Source organism: Silene latifolia, chromosome 7 (genome assembly GCF_048544455.1).
Source record: "Silene latifolia isolate original U9 population chromosome 7, ASM4854445v1, whole genome shotgun sequence".
Lineage (NCBI taxonomy): Eukaryota > Viridiplantae > Streptophyta > Magnoliopsida > Caryophyllales > Caryophyllaceae > Silene > Silene latifolia.
The window spans coordinates 64,220,162-64,242,513 of NC_133532.1; the positions used below are offsets into that span (position 1 = coordinate 64,220,162).

Here is a 22,352-nt window from a genome sequence, read left to right on the forward strand (position 1 = left end):
AAGAACGCAACAATTATTAAATGACAATCAACAAACAGGTTAGTACCTAACAAAGAGCAAACACAAAGAGACTACAACATAAGATCCTAAATCTACCCATCTTACCCATCTCTCAAGTTTATTATTTTAAGGTCAAGTTATTTATATTGGGGTGCACAAACGTGCGTCGGGAGCAAATATGCTCTGATACCAACTGTGACACCCTCATTTATCGAGGAAAAGTAAACACGTAATTCTACGAGAAAAATCGACGGGATATGTTTGTAATTGGTTCAACTAATTAAAACCTGTCATTTTTAAAACTTTTCTAAACCATTCACAAACATTTCCAGAAGGAGGATGCCAACACCTGCAAATGCTAACAGACTAATTTACATAACTATGCTAAAGCTGCGAGAATAAAGTGATACAAACCAAAGAAAAAGAGGGAGACATATGTCCCTAAAATGTATGTGACACAAAAAGGGTTTAAGGGTCACAATGAAATAAAACCAGTCTAGGTCCCAAGGTTACTTTGCTCGCTAGCTCGTCCATGTACCCCATATATGCATCACCTACCTGTCATTCGCATTTTATACAAATACGAAAGCCACAGTCAGTGGGGAGTAACTCCGAGTTCTCCCAGCCACGAAATGTCATAATTAATATAACATGTAAACAAAAGAATATGAATACGAATCACACAATGCCTTAGCATATAGATGCTAGACAATCGTGCTTATCATGTGAACAACAATATAACAACACATAGTCCTAGCATGTGAAAACTAGACCGACTCATACTACACTATCATGTGAATCACATAACATCCAGGAATCCAAACTCTATCAACCATAGCCGGCTTGCATCTCACCTTCTATGATTCATAGAATCACCATACAAGAAAGGGCAATATATCAAAGACAGGCATAAGTTCTTAGCACCGTCAATAGTCACTTTGTAACTCGAGTCTATACCACGAGGTAGGGAAGGTAATCGAACCGGTATCTTGGCTCAGCGGTTACTATTAAGAAAACATGGCCAAGAGACAACACAACCCTAGCCTAAAATCACTGAGACCTAGACATGCGGATACACACCACCGCACCCAAGACCCACAACTTTTTTTAAAACAAAGTGAAGTGAGTACCCTAAGGACACCACCGAAGGGTTGGCTAGTACTTAAGCTGACCCCATACTATCAAAATAAGTACCTGAGGTCATGCCCCAACTTGGATATAAATCCACTAGTCGGGAACACAAAGGCTATCAAGCAGTGAACATATACTCGTCAGAGACTATAAAGACCTATCTATGATGAAGGCCGAAATACTCACCTAGAACCTAGTCCCAGCTAGTCCCAGCTTGAATACTTTAGCCCACACCACACAAGACTCACCACACAAGTCAAGTAAGACACCCACTTAACCATAAGAGGGCAAAAAGTCCAACTTACCAACATAAATGCTAACATTCTATCATGTAAAAGGCTATATATATGTCTATTCAACAGACAATCCAACAATATCCTCAATATCAATAATAATCCAAACTCCAGCTAACCGTTAATCTCATAATTCATGAGAACAAGCTAAAATGGCAACAAGACAAGAAGACTGAAGTATAAGGCAACCAATTCATCCAACAACCAACATGTGAAATGATAATTACAACTATTAAGGCATCAACATAAAACATCCAAAAACAACCAATCTCACCTCAAAGACAAACCCTCGACCCGAGTCCCGCGACGGGTCATCGGTCAAATCGAGGTCGATGGTTTAAACCTAGCTTGACCAAACTCGTTCGGTCAACTGCCCACTCGTAGTCTTGGCCTACTTTGGCCCAAATTACAAATTTTATCGCTATATTATTCTCATGCTATTTCCAATTTCTATCATGTGAAAAATGAAAGTAAAACATTATCAATCACCTAAACACTTAACAAACAACAAGCACCACATTTACTACTAATGTGACATTAATTCGTCGAGTAACTCGGAATAGTTACCTTAAGCTAGCAAAGAGACAAGCAATAAACTTGAGAAAGCTTCTAAAACCCAAAATTACTCTTCATCTTCAACCACATATGAGCCACCTAAAATAATTATGTGAAAGGACGATATTAACGAATTATCTTTATATAAAATATGAGACGGAAATTAATTTAATTATATTTTAAATAAACCAAACTAGCGTCAAAACAATTTATGGACTCGGCTCAAAAGTTATTATGACAACCTCAAACTCGGCCTAACCACCAACTACACATGGCCTCAAACTCGTGACTTAGCTAGGCCCCGCCTAGGCCACGGCCAAAGCCATGCTAAGCTACAGCCAAAGCCACATTGTCTCCAACACTCCACCTAAACAACTACCCATCTCACCACTAAAACCCATGCTTGACTGTTCTAAAATCAGCCCACTCAATCACGTTAAAATAGTCCCAAAACCTTGCAACAGAACATCCCAAAACAACCCCACCACAGTCCATGAACAACTCTGAAAAACCTGCACAAAGTGACCTCAAAACAGTCCTAAAATAGTCCTTCATCACCCCACGAAACAGCCTACTCAACACATTATAGCGGTCCCAAAAATACACAGGAAACCGTCCAACATCAGTCACTCTTACGCCCTAAAAACAGTCCCGAAAGGCACCATTTATCCATCCCAAACTGCCCCAAAACAAACCCTACATGTCAGTATACACCGTCTCAAATATAAAAGACAACAATTAGCACCCAAAACAATCCATACATGTCAGCATACACCGTCTTAAATATATCACTTACTAGCTAGCATCCCAAATGATCCCTAGAGGTCAGTATACACCGTCTCAATCATCTCCACATATCAGTATACACCGTCTCAACTATACAACTGACTAATTAACATCCATAATGATCCCTATATATAATTATACACCGTCTCAACTATAAAACTGACTAATCAGCTTTCAAAATACACAAATTTAACAAGTAATACTGAGTAACCTATCATTATTACCTTTTTCCGATTGAACTAATCATTTATGACTAACAAATATTCTACCAGACCGTCTATTTTAGTACATACAACCGTCTTATAATAAATAAAGCTGAAAATATAAATGGGTTTGTAAAAATACATAACGAAAATGAATTTTACTTACAACGGATTGACGGAAACGACGAGAGGAATGCTATGGAACGAAAATCATTGATAACGGATGACAAACGGAGGGACAAAATCAATTTAAAATAAAGAAAATTGAAACAGAATCGTAAAAGAAGAAAAAAAAGAATGGAGAAGAAGAAAACAGGCGTGAGTTTGTGAAAATGAGACAGCAGCCTGCTAGCTTGCTATTTATTATACGTACGTTTCTTCGTCGTTAAGAAACTTCGATCGTTATTAAAACCGTTTCGAGTTAAATTTAACCGATTTAAGTAAAAGTTTCAGTAATAAAACGGAATCAATAATAAATAAATTTAATGAGTGAAAATAAAATAAACTCAGCTAGTTAACGTAAATAATACAATATCAGCTTAAATCGGAATTATTAGCGATTTTTACAAAACTAACGGATATTAATAAAAATTGCTAATTTAGTGAAATAAGCTCAAAATAGCTAATTAGATGGTTTTATTCCCAAAATCCAACTCGGGTTCACTTAAAACAACTTTCATAAGGACTCGTAAAGAAACGGAAATTATTAAATAAATAAACTCGAACTAATTTCAATAAACTCGAACTAACTTTAAATAAACTTATTAATGATTATTAAAATTAACGTATCGAATTATGATGAAATTAATTAATTAGCTAAGCATATATATATAAATCGTTAAATGATGTAATTAAATTCAAAATAGCAATTAAAAGAATTTTATCCAACTTAATAAAATACGAGGTGTTACAATAGGCGCAGCACTCGCTGCGCCTCTTCGAAGGACGCGGCTGACATGTCGCGCCTCTTCCCAGTGCTCACTCGTGATTTCGCGTTTGGATCTTTCCTAATTCTATAACGAATAATTTCCTATTCCTACGGGATTTTATTTTGGTAAATACGAGCAGTTTACCATGTTTCAAGTTTCCTATTTTCGCGGGCACGCATTCCGAGACGACATCGACAATTCGCCATTTTACCACATGTGCACATTTTCATTTTAGGAAATACATTTCATTTCCATTTTTAAAAATAATAATTCCAATTCCTCATCTTAGGACATAATTTCCATTATAATTCATTTAACTTTCTTTATCATTATTTTCTTAATTTCATTTCCACATCTCTAACTTACAGATTTCTTTTTTTTTCTTTTTTTAGGGGGTAACCCTCCCTACCGTCCGGTCATTTCCGGCAAATTTTTTGCTTTTCCTCATGTTCTTTTGAGTCTCATTTTGCGCTGATTAAAGGCCTTATGTATATAAAATGTATGTTTTGCGTAATTTCCATGTAATTTCGGCAGCACGACGGCATAAACCGTTGTCTACCAAACATGTTCAAGAACTAACCTGCGGTACAAGCAACACAACCCCCAAAGAAAGGCACTCAAGGCCACCATATATACACCAAACGGAGCAAATGTACAAGCAATCGGGGCTTGCGCCCGAACAAAGTCCAAAAGTCCAAGTAACTGGGGCTTGCGCCCAAACAGAGTCCAAAAATGTTTCAAAATCAAATGTCCAAAATGTACAAGTCTACAAAACTACACAAAACTAGGCGCCCTCCAACTCGGCAACTCTCGCCACGAACGGCGATCTCGCGTCCCGAACCTCGAGCTCCCTCAACAAGCGAGCCGTCTCCTCCCGAGACTGGGTCAACTCTCGCTCCAGCTCGCGGTCACCCTGTAAACAGCAACAAATTGGCTCATGTCAATCAATTCAAGCAAGATCGAAAACCAAAATAAAAAAAAATCAATCAAATAAGGTTCATACCTGACGACCTCGACCACCGACGAGTGCCTCGATGGCAGTAGCTCGCAGCCGGTTGGCCACCCTCCATAGTGCCACGAACCGGGGACGGCGCGACCGCACTAGCAAAAGAAATTCTCAAAGCAAATTGAGCAAACTCAATCAAATGTGTTCTTACACAAAAGTCATACAAGTTGGAGGCTTACCCTCCGAATCGATCTTGCCGATCGTCTAGGCCAAAGATCCGTCACCTACGTCAAAGTCACGCAACTCGGAGATCGTCGTCCTCCTGGTCGCGTCAGTGTACTCAAGGGTCTCGGGGTACTCTGGGGTTTGATGCCCGCCGCCTCAACCTCCCGCAAAGACAAATAGCTCTCGTTAATCGATGATCTTTCGTCGCAATTCTCGAAATCAAATCAAGCAAAAGTAAAAAGATACTCACCACTACGCGGTCGCACGCCAACCTCCCGTAAAGGAACGCCGAGTAGTCCTCGCCAGGCAGAAGAAGGTCGTCGCCATCGGCACCGCCCAAGTCCGCCTCCTCTCGGCCTCGAAGGCTCCTAAACATCGTCTGGGAGGATCGACGGGAACCGTCAACGCGTCCCGAGAGCACCGACGAGCCAACCGCTCGCCCAAGTACCACACAGGACCCATCGACGTCCACAACAAAGAGCCGGCTCGGGCTCCTAGGTCGAAGGACCTCGGCGACAAAAGGGGGCGCTCTCTGCGTACTCCGCCCAAGGTCTGGGCACCCACTGCGACAATATAAAGGCAAAAATCATTCCTATGATCAATTAAAAGCAAAGTATAAGAAGAGTAAATGAATACAAATGGGATACTCACGCTGCTCAGCTGAAGAGCGTTCACATCCCGCCGGTAGACATTGTGAGAAGAACGCTTGCTCTTCGTCCGGCACATGACCCAATCCCTCACCACGGGATAGGCCCTCTCCAACGGCTCCGTCCTCTTGGGCGCAAGACCCGGAAAGTAAGAGTACACCCACGCCTGTAAAACAGAATAATCAATGACGATCTTTCGTGATTTGATAAAGAAAGGAATTTACTTTGGTCTAAAGGAAGGTCCATACCTCAACAAGAGCCTGTGTCCGACAAAGACTGGAGAAGTCCCCTTCTCCATCAGCTCCGGGACGAACCATGGCCCTCATGAAGCGGATGAGGACCGCAAAACCAGCAGATGACCGGTCCCAACGCCCTAGGGAACTCGGGTCGAAAGGAAGGGAAGAAGCTTCGTCGATAGCCTCTCGCCCTTGTCTCCGAGGTAAATCGAAGACGGGGAACCACCAAAGCCACGCACGAGCCCTCCGCTCGGCCGTGCACATGAGGAGGAGGAGCTGTCTCCCTCCCATCGATCGTCACCGGCGCCGGGGTCTTCCCGCAAAGTAGTCTCGAACGTAAGTCATTGGGTACCAAACCCGCAGATCGCAACAGCCTTCGGCGACAAGTTCCACCGATCAATCTCCTCGCCTCGGCCGAGTCCGCCCTCATAGTAGTCTCCGGCCACACCATCTCCTCGGTCCCACACTGCGGACTGTAAATCATGCCGTAATCCTCCGTAGTGACACCCACCTCACCAAAAGGTAGGTGAAACATGGAAGTCGTATCCCAGAATCGATCCAAGAAAGCGCGGACCAGGCTAAGGTTAGCCCGCAACTTCCTCTTCACGATATCCCTCCAGACCTGAACTAGAGGACCGAACGCTCCACGCTCGATCATGGCCCTCTCCTCCGCCGACAGCTGCTCATAGTGCTCCATCGCTGTCGTGTAACCCGAGAACGACCTGATGTTCCCGGCCTCCTATTATGATTTGAAACAAAGCTATCTTTAGTTTTGAATGAAATTTGAAAGAAATTTGGACAAAAAATGAAAGAGGATGAATGATGAGTAGTGAATTCTTATTTACCAAGCTCTTCACCGTTCTGTAGGACAGGTGACCCTCTGCAGCCCACACGAGGTGTCCACTCTCCCAAGTCTCAGCCCACGCAGGAGCTCCTCTCAGCTGACGACCTCCTCGCCCAACGTTGGCCCGTCTCGGGGCCTCCTCCTCCTCGACGGCCTCCTCCTCGTGAGCCTCGTCTCCAGCGGCCATCACCGCAGCGGTGAAAGCCTGCTCTAAAGCCTCCTCAACAGTAGCGGCGTCTATCTCCATGGGAGTCCCCCCAGAAGTAGAAGCCTCATCACCTGCAACGTTAAAGTAAATTCAGGCCGCGTCGTACGACGACAAGCCTTTGTTAAGGGGTTTTCAAGCCTTCAAAGCCCTGGAAACACCCTTTCCGTGCCATCCTTGGCCACGTCCCCACCAACCCGATCACTCATGTGATAAATTGGGTCAAGTCAAGTCCAAGTCAAAGCCTAGTTCCGGGTTCAAGTCGAAAATTCGGCAGCATTTCGTTATAACGGTGATTATGCCCTAGAAAAGTGTCCTGAAAAAGTTGTCACAAACCAAAATTCCGAGATGGTAGGAAGTTTACCCATCATTCAAGGATCCCAAATATCAAATCTCATCGCCAATGGGCAATCCTAAGGCTATTTTCGAAGCAAATTACGGTTCAGCTGTAAAACCGTCTCAAAATTCATTCAAAGGCTCAAAACTTGATGCAAAATTCGAAACAAATGCATGGTTATGTTCCTAACATTACCTAATATCCATTTCTAGCATCAATTTGGCAAGGCAAAACCATTTGGGGGAAAAGCCCCAAATTTTCGATCAAAAGGGTCGAAAACCCTAATTTTCGCGGCTCAAAATTCAACGAATGAAGAAGATTAATGCAAGATTAAGACACATACCTCGATTAGTCATGTTTAAAGCAAGCTTTTGAATCAAACCTTGGCGGAAATGGTGAAGATTTGAGAGAGAAATGAGTGAATGGTGTTTCGAATACAAATGAACACAAACCCCTCTGATTTCGCGTTTTTACGCAGGAAAGCCAAATTGGGGAAAAGACGCAGCAGGCGCTGCGCCTCTTCCAAGAGACGCAGCTCTTGCTACGCCTCTTCCTTCTGTTCCCTCCACACGGATTTTTCAAAAATTCGTTATAAGTTCGTTATTTGTGGGCCCATCTTTGGTGCGCCTCTTCCTCGATGCTATTTTACTCTTTTGGCCCATTCGACGATTTTCTTTCGTCCGCCCGCATTTTATCAGCCAGCAGCGGACTGTTGCATATTATTATACATTTATCCCCAGCGCAGCAGTATTTTGCAGTATTGCTCACTCAAGATTTCTTCCATGACGATCAAGATGTTCCTAGTCGTCAAAACATTTGTCCCCAGCGCAGCAGTATTTTGCAGTATTGTTCACTCAAGATTTCTTCCATGGCGATCAAGATGTTCCTAATCGTCAATATATTTCCCAACAAGAGTTCGCTTGAGACAAACGCAAGCAGATTCAACCTCAAGTTTTGCAAGAGTTCGCTTGAGACCGACGCAAGCGGATTCCCCAGCAGTTTCTACCGACGTCCTGCTGCTTTCGATATTTATTCTTCACGGAGTTCGGCAAAGGTGCCATTCTCCGTAAGCATCTCGAGAAAGAAGTTTCTTCAGAATCCCTGTGACCCCTAATGTCTTCAGACACCAAGTTATCTTCAGACCAAAGAGTTTTGCCGAAGCGTCTTGATTCGTTTCACCACCTGGGGTATCTCGGGTATGGTCTCTTCTTATGGTCAAGCAGCTTCCTTACGTAGTCTAATGGACTTTAAACGACCCTCCCTAATAGTCGACAGACTCTAAAATGTTCCCGACGACAGGTCCTTGGCTCGGACCCTTTGAGCCGCCTTGCGTCGCCATAGTCGTCGAGTTGTAATCTTGATTGACTGATGGCTATACTTTGACTTTCGCCTTGTCCAAGCCTCGGTCAAAGTGGGGGCTCAGAGATACCTCATTTCTGCACCTCCCGCAAACCACCCGGTGATGATTGGGCCGTATGTTTGATACGCGGAACGATTTGTGATAGTTCGTAAGATTATCGTCAAGTGATTGCTCAAATATTAAATGTCTACCTCTTAGTTGTCATCTACGTCCCGATACGGTCGTTTTGGCAGTAATTAGAGTACATTCGGAGTCCGAGTCAAAAACCGTCTCCATTTTCTCGATAACCGTTAAATCCCGAGTCGAATATTCGGAATGTTAGGATGTTTCTATTCCATATTTCACAAATTTTATCTTTTGGCAAATAATATCCCGTAATATTCATAAGATAATCGAATTATTTCCGTCCTACCATAACTCAAACGCGGAAATCTTTCTTCAGCAGGAGGAAACCTCCTGGGAATAGACGCAGTCAGTCGCGCCTCTTCCAAGAGACGCATGGTCGCCGCGCCTTTTCCCAGTGCCCTTCTTTGCATGTCTTACGTATCTTTTTCATATCTTTCCGAGATTCACTTCCAAAGAGTCTCCGAAACCCTAATTCCGTCGCGTGATTAGTATAAATAGGAGCTTTCGTTCCTCATATTTCTCACGCGAGTGTCCGCCCTTCTCTTCTCCCTTTGCATTCTAGACTTTGTTCTTACTTATTGCCGCCTACGTGCTTGAACTTTCGACCACATAAGCTCGGATCTTTCCGGGTACCAGCCTCTCCGTTTCATGACCGACCAATTTGACCAACTACACTCAATCAACTTAATTAATCAATCGTTTTCCTCTTACGAGGGCACTCTCTTTGCATTCGCGTCGAGCATCACTAATCGATATCTTAGTCCTTCTCGTTTCGTCAACATGTAAGTCTGAGGGTGTATAATCCTTATTTATTTATTGTATTTACTTTTCGTATCATCAATTGTAAGATTTACGTCGAAAGTACCATTAAAACCGATTTCTAAAACCCTTTGTTAAAACTCTTTTTACGGATTTCCAGTAGATAACCGTCGAGAAAGGACGCAGCAACTGCTGCGCCTCTTCGTGAGGCTGCCGCAGTTCCTGCTTCTTTTCTTCTTCGCTCGTCCTCTGTAATTCGTGCTCAAAATCTTTCTTTTACTTGTTCGTCTGTTAATTCTTTGTCTTAATGTCATAATAATTCACATGTATTATAATCATCGTACTTAATATGTTTTAATTGTCATAAATCCGATTTAAATCCCTTATAATTCATATTTGCGGGTTTTCGTCATTGAATTCAATTCCGGATTGTAGAGATTCAATTTAGTCATATTGAGTTTCTGGAATTCATCATTGATATAGTTTTTATCTGTTTATTCGCATGTTCGTCACATATTCGTTGTATATCCGTCGTATTTAGCCTAATTGACTTATTTCAATAGAGGACTCATTAATATTTTCATCGTAATTTCATATGATTAATCCGTTTTTGATTCATCCTATCCATGTTTATCGCTTTTATGACCATCATTCACATGTAATTAACCTGTTAATCACTTTCATCCGAGTTAATAATTTAATTGATCATCAAAATCACCAATTAACATTAACGATTTGCAGTTCCGGCTTCACAGCCAGAACTCACCCTTGGAACAGATGCAGCAACTGCTGCGCCTCTTCCAGAGGGTGCAGTCCTGCTGCGCCTCTTCCAGGATGATTTCTGTCCCTGAACTCCGTTTCTGCCTTGACCTAGTTTAGTTAGCTTACGTATTAACTAACCATTATTCGTATTATCGCATTCTGACTCGTTCGTTAATTTATTCTTTTATTCTTTTTCTCAAATTATCCGTTTTAAAGGTATTTTCGACATAAATTGCCTAATCCATTGTAATTAATGTAATTTTCGTTATTGTATTTCTTTTATTGTATTTCGTTTATTGTTTGTATGTTTCCACATATAAATCAACATTAAATCCTACTTCGACCCAATTGTATGCTAAATTAATTGTCCACCGACTTAGTCTAATTCTCACATGTTAGGATTAATCTATGGATGTTGCATTGCATGCATATAGCCGACGATATATCGAGTACGAATAACTTCCCTAATCATTAGTAGAGGCCGCTATCGAGGCGGGCGGGATTAGGTGTTCGATCAAAAGAGCTTCCTAATACATACCCTCACCCCTTACTCCAGATCTCCGTGAGCACCCGTGTTCATTGGCATCCACGAGAGTCATTCTAGACATAGAATGCTAAGGGTAACGATTGCTTAGTGTTCATGTCACTACTTTGTGTCTTGACATGACACGAGGTACTCGAACGGTTCCAATTTCCCATAAAAATTGGTGGCGACTTCATACAAAATGCAAACGCTTGTTTTTCGACCTTCACCAAGCGCCCCCGTGGGCGGCCCGCTGTCCACACCATCTTACATACAGCTGGTCGATAGAAATCTCTTTAGGGGGGTACCTGAAGAAGATCCATGCAGACATATAGAGTTGTTTATGGAGTATTGCTCTACCATTCCTCTTGCTGCTGGGGTGACACAGGACAAAGTGAAGGGAGCTCTTTTTCCCTTTTCTTTAGCTGATGATGCCCGGGAATGGTTGAGGGATCTAGATAGGGAAGCAGCTGGTGTAACCGACTGGAGTTCCCTTGCCTTGGCCTTTTACAGGCGATATTTTCCACCGCAGCGCACTAATGCCTTGAGGGCTCAGATTACTTCTTTTGAGCAACTACCCACTGAAGATTTGGATTGGGCGTGGGCGAGGTTCAAGAAGCTCGTCCGTTCTGTGCCTCACCATGGTCTCAAACGTTGGTTCCTTTGTACCCAGTTCTACAACGGGTTATATCGAAACCAAAGAGCTATTCTAGATAGTGTAGCTAAGGGGAGATTCACGAAGAATGTTGAAGATGACCAAGGGTGGCGCCTTATTGAAGAGATGGCCATTCATGTTTCAGAATATGGAAATCCCCAAGGTAGTGAGCAAGTCAACAAGTTGGCTACAGCTGCAGTAGGAAGTAGGGCTGAGCACAAAAAACCGAACCGCATTTTTAAACCGAAATCGGACCGAAACCCGAATAATGGAGACCGAAAAATTCGGGTTTTTTCCGGTGCGGGGCCCGAACCGAATTTTTAAGCATAAATGAGGTGCGGGTGCGGGTCTAAATAAAATCAAACCGGAGACCGCTTTTAAAACCGGATTGACGTTTTTCTCAAAAATATAATTTCATCTATGAATTAAACACACCCAAGCCAAGATTTAAGCCCAAAACATCAAAACGCTATTTCTTTATGAAGTAATTTTAGATGTGTGACTCTTTAATTGTAGTTTTGAACATCATTTACATGTCTATGACTCTTTGAACTTTAATATGTATGACTTTTTTATGAAGTAATTTTAACATTTGACAACCAATGTCTTCAAAAGTCAAATTGGCAGCATGTTTATTGTGCCATTCAAGAGCATTCAACCAAAAACCGGGTTCGAAAACCGGTTCGGGTAACCGGTTTTCAAATCCGGTTTGAAAATTTCACAAAAACCGGTTACCCGGATTAAAAGAGGTGCGGGTGAGGTTTAAGAAATTTAAGGTTTTTAAAACCGGGGACCGAACCGGTTTGCAAAACCGGGCCGGGTAACCGGTTTTGCTCAACCCTAGTAGGAAGTCCTAGCAAAAGTCTAGGTAATGTGGAGATTACGGAAGCTACAAGTGAGAGTGCACAGGTTTGTTCAATTACTGAGCATGTAGAGATATGTGGTAGATGTGGCATGGAAGGGCATGACCCTATTGAGTGTCTGGCAAGTATAGAGTGCTACCTTGCTTATCAGAAATACAAGCAAGGAGTTCCTTTTTCTCAATTGTATGAAGAAATGAAGAATGTTTCTACTCTTTCTACGCCAGCGCTGCAACCGGTCTCTCCTTCTGCAAACGAGGAAATAGCCGAACTGAAATCTTTGATGTTGAACTTAACACAACAGTTTGGGGAGAAATACAATAGGAATGAAACCGTCATAGTGGAGTTGAGAGAACAAGTCGCGCAGTTAACACTCGCGAAAGACCAAGCCAACCTTCTACCGACATGCGATCCGGTTAATGCAACGAATCTCCAAAGTGGCCTTGTTCATGAGGGGCCAAAAGTACCAGAAGACGGGGTTGTGACAGATGATAATACCCCGGATGATGATTTGGATGAATTTCTAGACGAAATCCTTGCTGCGTGTTCTTCAGATACTCGATCGAGTGAAAAATCTACTCGATCGAGTGAAATAATTCATCCCATCACTCGATCGAGTGATAATTGTGATCGATCGAGTAGTGCCCAAATGACAGATGGTCGATCGAGTAATATTCTTACTCGATCGAGTAAAATAGCTGAAGAAATCACTCGATCGAGTGATAAAAATGATCGATCGAGTAAGCCTAAAAAAGAGATCACTCGATCGAGTGAAGAAAGTGGTTGATCGAGTAAAAGCCAATATGAAACCACTCGATCGAGTGGTAAAAGTGCTCGATCGAGTACCAGAAGCAGTGGAGACCCTATTTTGCTATCTAATTCCGCTACCGTGTCATCTTCCCATTTGTGGAGACGCGTCACACATCGATAAAGGTAAAGAGAAAGTCGCGGGTCCACTCATTGCTACCGAGTACCCTTCCTGTGTCGCCTCGAAGGACGCGAAGATCGAGCGACAAGACGGTAAGTTTGTGGACGTTGTGAAGAACCTCCGTGTAATGTCCCTTTTACCGAACTTGTTAACAGGTACCTACTTACGCTAAATTTATGAAAGATATTGTGACGCGTAAGAGAGAGCTAAGTGAATTTGAGACAGTTTCATTTATGGAAGAGTCTAGTAATTTACTTTTAAATAAGGCTCCACCTAAAATGAAAGACCCGGGTAGCTTCTCTATTACCTGTGTTATAGGCAATGTGGTTATTGATAAGGCTCTTTGCGATTTAGGAGAGTCGTGTCATGCCCCTATCTCATCGCAAGAAATTGAATATGAGTCATCTTAAAGTGACTAACATTACCCTACGGATGGTGATAGATCTCGTTAGGAGACCCTTAGGTGTCTTAGAGGACGTGCTGTGAAAATAGGCAAGCTCTTTATACCAAAGAGATTTCATTGTTTTAGATATAGCTGAGGACACCCGGACCCCAATTATCTTAGGAAGACCATTCCTTTGTACAGCTGGGGCCATTATTGATGTTAAACAAGGGCGTTTGACTCTTGTAGTAGGGGATGACGCGATCACTTTCAGTCTGCCTAGTAATTTGGCTCGGCCAATGATAGAGGATACTTGTTATTCGGTTGATATTATTGACGAGTCTATTTATGACTTATGGTCGGGTTCTTTCATGAAGGACCCACTAGAAGCTCTTACGCTTTTGGATGAGTGTGCGAGATAGCCCGGATGACGATGATATTTGTGATGGATTTGCTTATAGATGATTTAGATGAGCGTGGACTCACCGACGCTGAGGGAGAGCAAGTGGAACAGATGATTAGCACTCTTTGCTCCATTGAGGTAAAGGTATCGGAGCGTAAGCCTCTCCCTTCTCATCTAAAATATGTTTTCTTAGACGATACTGAGCAATATCCAGTCATTGTTAGTGCTAAGCTTGATAATGATCAGCTGACTTCCTTGTTAGATGTGCTTAAGAAAAACAGGAAAGCTTTGGGTTATTCATTGGACGATATCAAGAGGATTAGTCCTGATATTTGTATGCACGGGATAGAGCTGGAGGAAGATCACAATCCAGATAGATAGGGTCATGCAGATGAACCGAGAAGATGTAAGATGTTGTGATGGTCGAGGTAATGAAGTCGCTCGACACGAGGTATTATCTATTCTGTTGGTCATTCTAAATGGGTGAGTCCAGTGCAGGTGGTCCCGAAGAAAGGGGGGACTACCGTGGTTAAGAATGACAAAAATGAGTTAATACCCACTCGAGTAGTGACTGGTTGGCGGATGTGTATAGATTACAGACAGCTTAATGCCGCCACCAAGAAAGATCACTTTCCCCTTCCCTTTATTGATCAAATGGTAGAAATGTTAGCTTCTCATAAGTTTTTCTCCTATTTAGATGGGTATTCAGAGTTCTTTCAGATCTCTATTCACTCAGACGATCAAGCTAAGACTATATTTACTTGTCCTCAAGGCGTGTTTGCTTATCGCATGATGCCTTTTGGTTTATGTAATGCCCCTGCCACCTTCCAAAGGTGTATGATGGGGATATTTTAAGAGTTTATCGAGTCTATTATGGAAGTTTTCATGGACGATTTCAGTGTTTATGGAAGTGATTTTTCTAACTTTCTGTCTAACCTTGATAAAGTGTTGCAGCGCTGCATTGAGGTTAATCTCGTGCTTAACTGGGAGAAGTGTCATTTCATGGTCAACGAGGGAGTTGTCTTAGGGCACTTAGTTTCTGATAGGGGAATAGAGGTTGATAAAGCAAAGGTGGAAGTGATTCAGCAATTACCACCTCCTGTTAATGTTAAGGGGGTGAGGAGTTTCCTTGGCCACGCCGGTTTCTATCGCCGGTTTATCAAGGATTTCTCGAAAATTGCTAAACCACTAACACAGATGCTACTTAAGGATGCCCCTTTTGTGTTTACTGATGAGTGTCTTTCTGCTTTTCACAGGTTAAAGCAGGCTTTAGTCTCTGCGCCGATCATACTTGCCGTTTGAGATAATGTGTGATGCCAGTGACTATGCACTAGGAGCGGTGCTAGGCCAACGGAAAGACAAAGCTTTAAACGCAATCTACTATGTGAGCCGAACTCTGGATGAGGCTCAAGTGAAGTACACTACCACTGAAAAAGAGCTGCTAGCTGTAGTTTATGCCTTAGAGAAATTTCGTTCTTATTTGATTGGGTCAAAAGTTACTGTTTTTACTGACCATGCAGCTTTGAGGCATATCCTTGCTAAGAAGGAGGCTAAACCATGGCTATTGAGATGGATACTCCTTCTTCAGGAGTTTGATTTGCAGATTAAGGATAAGAAAGGAGCTGAGAACGTTGTAGCTGATCATCTGTCGCGACTGACGTGACAGGAAGGGGAAGATTCTCTACCTATTGATGACTCTTTCCCTGACGATACTTTATTTGCTGTATTATCGTCTATTGTTAACCAAGAGCCTTGGTATGCAGATATAGCTAACTTCGTTGTCAGTGGCAAGTCAGCGCCGACCTTTCTCATCAGCAGAGGAAGCGTTTTCTGTATAACGCTAAGCAATATTTTTGGGACGATCCTTATTTGTTTAAGGAATGTGCAGACGGTCTCTACAGATGGTGTATTCCGCAGTGAGAGGCCAAAGTAGTCCTGGAAGGCTGTCACTCCTCTTCCTATGGTGGTCACCACGGTCCATCGCGCACCGTGGCTAAGGTACTTCAACTGGTTTTTTTGGCCTTCTTTGTTTTGCGATGCTAAGTCTTTTGTTTCACTTGTGATGCTTGCCAACGATCAGGGAACATTTCAAAGAGACATGAGATGCCACAAAATGGTATCTTAGAGGTTGAGGTTTTCGATGTCTGGGCATTGATTTCCAAGGACCGTTCCCGTCTAGTAAAGGTAACAGGTACATTTTAATGGTTGTAGATTATGTGTCGAAATGGGTTGAGGCAATTGCCTCACCTCATTGCGATGCCAAGACCGTGATAAAAATGTTTAAAAAGGTCATATTTCCCCGATTTGGTGTCCCTAGGGTCGTCATTAGTGATGGGGGAATGCACTTTAAAGAAAAGAAACTAACTTTTATTTTGTCTAAAGTTGGTGTCCAACACCGGCGTGGTTTGGGGTATCATCCCCAAACTAGTGGTCAGGTTGAGGTTTCTAATCGCGAGTTGAAAGAGATCTTGTCTAAGGTAGTTTCTAAATCACGGAAGGACTGGAGTCTTAAATTAGAAGACACATTATGGGCCTACAGAGCTGCCTTTAAGACACCAATTGGTGCATCACCTTATAGGTTAGTTTATGGGAAATCATGTCACTTACCTGTTGAGTTGGAATGTAAGGCTTGGTGGGCAATTCGTGAGCTTAACTTTGATCCTAAGTTGTGTGATCAGAATCGTCTTTTGCAGCTAGATGAGTTGGAAGAATTTAGGCTTAATGCCTATGATAGCTCACGCATTTATAAAGAAAAGACGAAGAGATGGCATGAAAAAAAATTCTACCTCGGGAGTTTCATGTCGGGCAAAAGGTGCTGCTGTTTAATGCCCGACTGCGATTGTTTCCTGGCAAGCTGAAGTCCAGGTGGAGTGGTCCTTATACGGTGACGGCTATTACCAAATTTGGATCCGTGGAGCTTGAAGATTCCGAAGGAAGTAGGTTCAAGGTGAATGGGCAATATGTGAAGCATTATCACGAGGCAAATGAAGCAGACAATCGTGTTGAAGTCTTGTACTTCGACGAGCTTGACGCGCCAGTTAATTGATGCCAGAAAGGTCGTGCGGGACCTCTTAAACCTGCGATCTCCGGGAGGCAACCCGGACTGTTTTATTGTATTTTTGTTGAACTTTTTATTTTTCTCTAGCTTTTTGCTGAACTTTAGACGCTGTCCTATACTCCCTTTGTATTCTCCTTGCCTATTATTCGCGCCTTTTGCAGGTGTATCCACTCGATCGAGTAGTTTTTCTACTCGATCGAGCATTTTTGGGATAATATTCACTCGATCGAGTGATATATATATACTCGATCGACAATCTGCATTATCATGTTTACTCGATCGAGTGATTATTTTACTCGATCGAGCCCTTCCAGACACTAGTTCACTCGATCGAGCTATTCCAAGCTACTCGATCGAGTAGTTTTGTCTTCCAGCTGCTACTTTACATCTATTGAGCTACTTCTTGACTTCCTTTGACCTCCCATGTACGGTTCGGTTTGGGGAGGTCCCTCTTCACGACGTTTTGTAAGTATTCCGACTCCACTTATCCTTTTCTCCTCAGTTTGCAGTTCTTACCCTATTTTTGTACAATGAGGACATTGTACGGTTTGGTTTGGGGAGGTATGCATCCATATCTGTGTCTGCATGTTTTCTTGCATTTTCGCTTGCTTGCACGTTTCATTATCTTCGCATGCATTGCCGTTTTTAATTCAAAAATCACATAAAATTCAAAAAATTTCACGTTTAATTTGAGTCGGAACGTTTGAACTTTGACGCTACATTGAATCCTTACCTTAGCCTTGCATTTTCTTGACATTTAGTTGGCGTGATTATGTGCATAATCTACGAGTTTTTGTTTCTCTCTTATCTGAACGAATAGACTTGACTCAAATATCGGCAAGCTACATTACATTCTGAGGTTAGAGCTTTATAAACTGGTGACATTCATGACCGGTTTCATTTAGGATGTGAGTAGTACTCTCTATAAGACATGTAACATCAATTTGCATAAGCATGAGTCTAGTCTTCTTAATACCTGTATGCATTCGGTCTGTGGATGGTGGCACATGTTAGGAGAGGCAGTTCCCTTTTATTTCATTCTACCCATGAGCCCCACATAGCCAAATTGCCTTTTTGTCCTATTAGCTACTATCTATAATTTTTCCTACCCTAGCCAAGCTAGAGATGAGTAGCTGTTTGGAATGTTTTATTGCAGTTTGGTTATTTTTATCTGATTTCAGAAGATGGTGGGAGAATTGAAGGAAATGGAAGAAAAAATGATGGATGAAAAAAAAAACAAAAAAAAGAGAAAAAAAAAGAATGAAAAAAATGGAAATGGAAATATGAAAAAGAAAAAGAAAGAAAAATCATGTGCAGAGATTGAGAAATTGTATAATGATTTTCACTCCCATGTTTAATTTATATCTTATAGGGAGTTGACAAGTAATGGTGTTTCGTGAGTTGAGTGCATGGAATTTGCGCCGTTTTGTTTTATTATATTGAGTATGAAGTTGGGATGCAGTTCAATATTTGGATTCGTTGTTGCTAGCCTGGCTATTAACCCCACATATCCAAATTCATCTTAGCCCCTTCTTACCCATTACCTCACTTACTCAAATGTAAGTCCTCGGCATGTGTCTTGGTCATTAGTATGGTTGGAATGCATATGTACGGTTGTAGAGACTTTATTCATGTTAACTGCATGCATGTTCTTATAGGTCGAGTTCGGTGAGTGTCTCTACTTCTTTCTATCTTTCACATTTATACTCGCCCTTTGCCTAATTTTGAGTGATGAGCGACCCGTGAGAGTCCGATATCTTTTGAGTCTTGCAAGGTCGACGGTTCAGTAAATTTGAAACATTGATTTAACTCGTTTGCACTTCTCATTTGCCACTTTGTTAGTTGTTGCATTAAACTGGTTTTGGTGGGTGATTTGTAGCTGATGCGTTGGTCCCGTTCCACTATTTTTTCTTAGTTGCATTCATAGTTTGCTTGGGGACAAGCAAAGGTTTGGTTTGGGGAGATTTGATGCGTGTATTTTATATAAGGTTTTTACCTTATTTTTACACGCATTTCTGTACTATTTATGTGGCATCTAGCTACAATTACCCCCGAATAGTCTATTTTGGTTCGTTTTATGTAAATTGCAGGAATAAACCAAAGAGGAGCTAAAATGAGCCTAAACTCGTCCCATTTGCATGCATTTATGGAGAAAAAGAAGTCGGACCTTGAAATGTATCATTTTGGAGACGCGCGAGCTGGTTTCGGAAGGTGTCTAGTGCCTAAACGTACCAAGATAGCTCGATCGACTACTTTTCTAGTCGATCGAATGCTTTTTATACTGAAGGTTACTCGATCGAGCAGTCCCAGTATTCAATCAAGTAGGCGACACAAGGAGTTACTCGATCGAGTGGTTTAATCCCACTCGATCGAAGGGTTTGGTGCTTTTCTGCTCGATCGAGTGGTTTATTTCCACTCGATCAAGTGGTTTTGCCTGTATTAAAGTTTTTCCGCCTATTTTCGTATGGGCTTTTGTAATTTAGTTATGGATTAGGTTTAGAGGGGGATTTTCGTATGCTACTAAATACAGTAGACTGCGTAACTCTTCCTCATTCACTTTTACTCTATCATTTCCTACTGTTTCATGGATTTTGCTCTCTTTCTACCCTTTTGCTACTCAAATTCGGATTTATAATCGGTATTAGTATTCCTTCTTAATTCCTTAATCTTAATTGTTGCTTTATTTCTTTCTTTCCTTTATTGCTATCATCTTTACCCTTTTCAATCTCTATTAGTTTTGTTAGCATGTTTAATTTCAATTATCTACATGTTATTGTTGTTGATTCAATAGTGATGCATAGCTAATTTCCCCTGCTAAGACTAAGGGATCCATGATTATGAAGGGATAGTAGTTGCCATATTAGGTTCATGCTGGTGTAGTCTTTGTTGTTAATTGCTGCATTTGTCTGTATCTGTCTAATTGAGTCGACGCAATTAGGCATTTAAATCATAGTAAACCTTGACCTGGACCGAAAGATTGGAAAGGGTGAGACTCGTAGCGAACAATAGGGCATTATAGTGAGGGTGAAAGCTAAGCTATTTATGCTTTAGGGCGAATTGAGACCGAAAGGAGATATTCACTGCTCCTTAGACTATACTTGCACTAACCTGAAACCTAGATTACTTGACTGAATGATCATGGTGAAGCGTCTGTCTTAGCTGCTTTCCTTATCTGCTTAATCCTTTTTTTCTCTGCCTTATTCTCTTTCTTACTCTCATTAGTTTAGAACAATACAATTAAACCCCCCCCCCCCAATTTGGTTACCGTGACGAACTTAGACAAAGCTGACTTTTTCCCATCTCCCTGTGGAGATCGACCCGACTTCCCTAGCTATATTAGTTAGAGCCAGTTGGTTATTTTTGATAGGTATACGACTGCCCTGTCAGCGGCGTATCGTGTGGTTTGTGAGGCGGTGGCGGCGTGGTGGAGGCGAGGGGTTGGTGTGGCTGCTTTGTGGTGGGTGGTAGGTGAAGGGGAGAACGATGGAGAAGGAGAAAGACGGAGGAGAGAAAAGCATGGTGGTGTGTGGTTGGTGAGGCGGCGGCGGTGATAGGGAGATATTGAGAGAGAATGAAGAGAGAGAGAGAGAGAGAGAGAGAGAGAGAGAGAGAGAGAGAAAAAAAAAAGAGAGAGAGAGAGAAAAAGAGAGAGAGAGAGAGAGAGAGAGAGAGAGAGAGGGGTGAAATGATTTGTGAGAGTGATTAGGGTTTGGGTGGGATTTGGGAGCTTTTAATCTCAGCCCTTTATTTTCTTTTAATCCTCACCACTCATCTATTAGATCTAAAGGTCTAAATTAGAACTTATGGACTCAACCAAAAAAGGTGGACTTACATGATCTCTTCTCTTTCTCTCTCTCTCTCTCTCTCTCTCTTTCTCTCTCTCTCTCTCTCTCTCTCTCTCTCTCTCTCTCTCTCTCTATATATATATATATATATATATATATATATATATATATATATATATATATATATATATATATATATATATATATATATATATATATATAGGTAGGATCCGGTGAGAACGATCACTCGGTGAGAACGGTGAGAACAAGCTAAATTATCCTATACCACGTAACTCACTGCCATTCGCAAAAAAAAAAACGCAACTCCCTGCCAACCCTTTATCTCATCAACCTAATTTCAACAAAACTCCCAGCCATCCCATCTAATCTTCCACGTCACCTCATATCACCTGCCGTCACCGGCGCCTACCACCAACAACGCCAACGAACCACTAACGAGCATCCCCAACGCCGGCGCAGCTCCGGCAATACCATTGAACACCACGAAATCCAAAAATTCGGATTCTGAAATCCAAGGTCCGTTCTCCTTCCTCCGATTTTGAACTATCTAGCACCACTGTCACATTTTGTTTCTTAATCCAACCATCAGTTGATCCACCATTGTCACAGATTATCAAACATTAGTGTATCTGATTTATAATTTAATGTATCTCAAACAAATTTTGATGTACCTAATAGCTAATTGTGTGTATCTATGTCAAGATACATTAATATATTGGCTAGATACATCAAAGATGAGTGTACATACATTAAAAATTAGTGTCGATTAGTTTTCGTTGTCGACTTGTCCTTCACTCGTGTAAACCTCAGTTTATCGTCGTCGGCAAGCCAAATCACCAACTCCATCGTCACTGTAATGATTGTAATTAGGAGGAGGTATCAATTGGATCGGATCAAGCTGGCATTGTCGTATTCGAAAAAAGTGTGGGGATGTGTGTTGAACGATTGCGTCTTGCTTGTGGGAGGTCGAGTAGCGATGCTGCTGTACTGCTGGTGTGACGGTGGGCCGGTGGCGGTAACCGCGAACTTGTTTGGGTGCTGCATGAAATGGGTAGTTGTGCCGGCATCAGGGAAGCTCGCGATATTTAGCCTGAGATGTTTGTGACCATCGACGGCGATGACGACATGTCGTAGGTGGTGACGGGAGGGTGGTCGGTGGTGATGGAGGGATTTGAAGGGTGCTGTGTGTGAGGAGGGATATGATAGGGAGATATAAAGTTTGGTTATGAGAACAAGTACGCGCGTATAGTTTGGTTATAAAGGTCGTTCTCACCGTTTGCACCGAGTATTCGTTCTCACCCGATCCTAAATCTATATATATATATATATATATATATATATATATATATATATATATATATATATATATATATATATATATATATATATATAT

The 22,352-nt window shown here is 41.9% G+C and overlaps 1 long non-coding RNA gene across 1 annotated transcript; it reads right to left on the minus strand.

Moving 5' to 3' along the window:
* Window positions 1-258: 258 nt before the first annotated feature.
* Window positions 259-2,074, minus strand: LOC141591121 (uncharacterized). Its single transcript, XR_012520671.1, has 2 exons — window positions 1,992-2,074; window positions 259-558 (listed from the first exon to the last, which is right to left on the minus strand). It is a non-coding gene; the product is annotated as an uncharacterized LOC141591121 (long non-coding RNA).
* Between the last annotated feature and the right edge of the window lie 20,278 nt (window positions 2,075-22,352).